Here is a 4670-nt window from a genome sequence, read left to right as displayed (position 1 = left end):
AGGTCAGGAACACGGCAGGGATGTCCGTTATCACCACTGCTATTCAACATAGTACTAGAAGTCCTAGCCTCAGCAATCAGACAACAAAAGGAAATTAAAGGCATCCAAATCGGCAAAGAAGAAGTCAAACTATCACTCTTCGCAGATGATATGATACTCTATGTGGAAAACCCAAAAGACTCCACCCCAAAACTGCTAGAACTTGTACAGGAATTCAGTAAAATGTCAGGATATAAAATCAATGCACAGAAATCAGTTGCACTTCTCTACACCAACAACAAGACAGAAGAAAGAGAAATTAAGGAGTCCATCCCATTTACAATTGCACCCAAAACTATAAGATACCTAGGAATAAACCTAACCAAAGAGACTAAGAATCTATACTCAGAAAACTATAAAGTACTCATGAAAGAAATTGAGGAAGACACAAAGAAATGGAAAAATGTTCCATGCTCCTGGATTGGAAGAATAAATATTGTGAAAATGTCTATGCTACCTAAAGCAATCTACACATTTAATGCAATTCCTATCAAAGTACCCTCCATTTTTTTCAAAGAAATGGAACAAATAATCCTAAAATTTATATGGAACCAGAAAAGACCTCGAATAGCCAAAGGAATATTGAAAAAGAAAGCCAAAGTTGGTGGCATCACAATTCCGGACTTCAAGCTCTATTACAAAGCTGTCATCATCAAGACAGCATGGTACTGGCACAAAAACAGACACATAGATCAATGGAACAGAATAGAGAGCCCAGAAATGGACCCTCAACTCTATGGTCAACTCATCTTCGACAAAGCAGGAAAGAATGTCCAATGGAACAAAGACAGCCTCTTCAATAAATGGTGTTGGGAAAATTGGACAGCCACATGCAGAAAAATGAAATTGGATCATTTCCTTACACCACACACGAAAATAGACTCAAAATGGATGAAGGATCTCAATGTGAGAAAGGAATCCATCAAAATCCTCGAGGAGAACACAGGCAGCAACCTCTTCGACGTCAGCCGCAGCAACATCTTCCTAGGAACATCACCAAAGGCAAGGGAAGCAAGGGCAAAAATGAACTTTTGGGATTTTATCAAGATCAAAAGCTTTTGCACAGCAAAGGAAACAGTGAACAAAACCAAAAGACAACTAACAGAATGGGAGAAGATATTTGCAAATGACATATCAGATAAAGGGCTAGTGTCCAAAATCTATAAAGAACTTAGCAAACTCAACACCCAAAGAACAAATAATCCAATCAAGAAATGGGCAGAGGACATGAACAGACATTTCTGCAAAGAAGACATCCAGATGGCCAACAGACACATGAAAAAGTGCTCCATATCACTCGGCATCAGGGAAATACAAATCAAAACCACCATGAGATATCACCTCACACCAGTCAGAATGGCTAAAATTAACAAGTCAGGAAATGACAGATGCTGGCGCGGATGTGGAGAAAGGGGAACCCTCCTACACTGTTGGTGGGAATGCAAGCTGGTGCAACCACTCTGGAAAACAGCATGGAGGTTCCTCAAAATGTTGAAAATAGAACTACCCTATGACCCTGCAATTGCACTGCTAGGTATTTACCCTAAAGATACAAACATAGTGATCCGAAGGGGCACATGCACCCGAATGTTTATAGCAGCAATGTCTACAATAGCCAAACTATGGAAAGAACCTAGATGTCCATCTACAGACGAATGGATAAAGAAGATGTGGTATATATACACAATGGAATACTATGCAGCCATCAAAAGAAATGAAATCTTGCCATTTGCGACGACGTGGATGGAACTAGAGGGTATCATGCTTAGCGAAATAAGTCAATCGGAGAAAGACAACTATCATACGATCTCCCTGATATGAGGGAGAGGAGATGCAACATGGGGGGTTTGAGGGGGTAGGAGAAGAGTAAATGAAACAAGATGGGATTGGGAGGGAGACAAATCATAAGTGACTCCTAATCTCACAAAACAAACTGAGGGTTGATGGGGGGAGGGGGTTGGGAGAGGGGGTGGGGTTATGGATATCGGGGAGGGTATGTGCTATGGTGAGTGTTGTGAAGTGTGTAAACCTGGCGATTTGCAGACCTGTACCCCTGGGGATAAAAATATATGTTTATAAAGCTGTAAAAAAAAAAAAAAAAGAAAGAAAGAAAGGATGAATCCCCAAGTTTTGTAGCAACATGGACGGGACTGGAAGAGATTATGCTGAGTGAAATAAGTCAAGCAGAGAGAGTCAATTATCATATGGTTTCACTTATTTGTGGAGCATAACAAATAGCATGGAGGACAAGGGGAGATGGAGAGGAGAAGGGAGTTGAGGGATATTGGAAGGGGAGGTGAACCATGAGAGACTATGGACTCTGAAAAACGATCTGAGAATTTTGAAGGGGTGGGGGGTGGGAGGTTGGGGGCACCAGGTGGTGGGTATTGTAGAGGGCATGGATTGCATGGAGCACTGGGTGTGGTGCAAAAATAATGAATACTGTTATGCTGAAAAAAAATTAAAAAAAATTAAAAAAAAAAGGTATTTTCTTTTCAGGAACTAGCAAGAACAAATATTCTCCTTCTGATTTTTGTTTGTTTTTGTTTTTGAGAAGGAGAGAGAGGAAAGAGAGGGGTAACAGGTAAAGGAGGAAGAGAGAGAATCTTAAGCAGGTTCATTCCAAGTAAGGATTCTGACCAGGGCTCATTCAGTCACTGGAAGGAAGGTCTCCCAGTAACATCTGCATTAGCCTGCTATATGAATAAGATAACAACTTCTACTGTGCAAAACCACCAAGATTCCAGAGATTGTTATGACTGCTAGCATTATTTTCTTTAAGATTTATATATTCATTTTAGAGAGAGGGAGGGGAGGGGTAGTAGGAGAAGGAGAGTAGATCCAAAGCAGATCCCCATATGAAGATGGAGACTGATGCTGGGCTCGATCTCACAACCCTGAGTTCTTGACCTGATCTGAAATCAAGTCAGTCACTTAACTGACTGAACCATCCAGGCACCCCTCTTAAAATTTTTGTGTAGACAAGAATACTATCACAAGTTCTGTTGGTGTATTTCTATAATTTTATATTATTTTCCTATTTTCTCTATAAAAAATTTCATACAGAGTTACATGCATAAGAGAAAGAGATACTGAAGAAAAGATATCTGAGGGGAAAAAAAACACAAAAAGAAAACTAGCAGAGGAATTGAAAAAGAATGGGTTAAGAAATGATTTTATACAACAAGAACAGCTATATTTGGTCTGTGTATTTTGTGATTTCTGTTTATTTTATTAGATAACATACATCTTTACCTGGACCAGATTTAAGAAAATGCTCAATTTTACTGATGTGACAGAATTTATTCTTTTGGGATTAACCAGTTGTCCTGAACTACAACTCCTTTTCTTTGTGGTGTTCTTACTGATCTACATTATCACACTGATTGGGAACATTGGCATGATCATACTAATCAGGATCAGTCCCCAGCTCAACAGCCCCATGTACTTTTTCCTTAGTCACTTATCTTTTGCAGATGTGTGGTTCTCCTCTAATGTCATGCCGAAGATGTTAGAAAATCCAGTAGCTGAGATCAAAACCATTTCCTATCCTGGCTGTATAGTGCAGTGCTTTTTCTTCATTGCCGTTGTCCACGTAGAGGTGTTCATCCTTGCCGTTATGGCCTTTGACAGATACATGGCAATTGGCAACCCTCTGCTCTATAGCAGCCGGATGTCAAGGACCATCTGTATTTGACTGAACTCTTTTCCTTATCTATATGGCTTCTTCATTAGTTTGATCTCAACACTGTGGACTCATGGTTTGTAGTTCTGTGGGAACATTGAGATCAACCACTTCTACTGTGCAGACCCAGCCCTCATCAAAATGGCCTGTGCAGGAACCTTCATCAAAGAATACACCATGTGCACCTTGGCAGGTCTCAACTTCTCTTATTCCTTGCTAGTCATTATCATCTCCTACGTATTTATCCTCATTGCCATCTTAAGGATACGCTCCACAGAAGGAAGAAAGAAAGCCTTCTCCACATGTGGTTCCCACTTGACAGCTGTCACTATATTTTATGGAACCCTATTCTTCATGTACCTCAGAAGTCCAAAGGAAGAGTCTGTGGAACAGGGCAAGATGGTGGCTGTGTTTTACACCACAGTAATTCCTATGTTGAATCCCATGATCTACAGTCTCAGGAACAAAGATGTAAAGGAGGCCATGAGCAAAGCAGTCAGTAGAACAATTTTAACTAAATAAAACGGAAACTTCAAATGCAGAATGAGACCCATAGTTCACTAGGAGTGTAAATTGACTTTCAAATCATTCTGAGAAAATTTGTTATTTCTGTTTTCAATAAATAGACAAAGAATACATAATTGAGACGGGAGTAATAGCACCAAGAGAAGGGAGGCATATTGTAGACCAGACTCTCTGGGTCTCTGAGACCTGAGATGATAAGATGTGTTAACAATAGCATCCATTCTTTCCCTTTCCCCCAGTGTCAAATTCAGTAGTTTATTTTGTGACTGGGAATGTTTGTTCATGGCTTCTCAATACCTCACAAGTCACTCTTTCGAGTATGATTTTAAAAGAACTGTAATGGTGTCTTCTTGCACCTAGAATAGGTATTGGTTTGAGATGATAGGTTGTTATCTTAAAATGCTTCAGTTGAATATAATTT

At 39.8% G+C, this 4670-nt stretch overlaps 1 pseudogene; it reads left to right on the top strand.

The window, feature by feature from the left end:
• Positions 1-3313: 3313 nt before the first annotated feature.
• Positions 3314-4246, top strand: LOC125079147 (olfactory receptor 5M3-like; annotated as a pseudogene).
• The last annotated feature ends 424 nt before the right edge of the window (positions 4247-4670 follow it).

The sequence above is a fragment of the Lutra lutra genome, chromosome 10 (assembly GCF_902655055.1).
Source record: "Lutra lutra chromosome 10, mLutLut1.2, whole genome shotgun sequence".
Classification (NCBI taxonomy): domain Eukaryota; kingdom Metazoa; phylum Chordata; class Mammalia; order Carnivora; family Mustelidae; genus Lutra; species Lutra lutra.
Note: the sequence above shows the minus strand (reverse complement) of the source record. Positions and strands in the feature narration are given on the sequence as shown.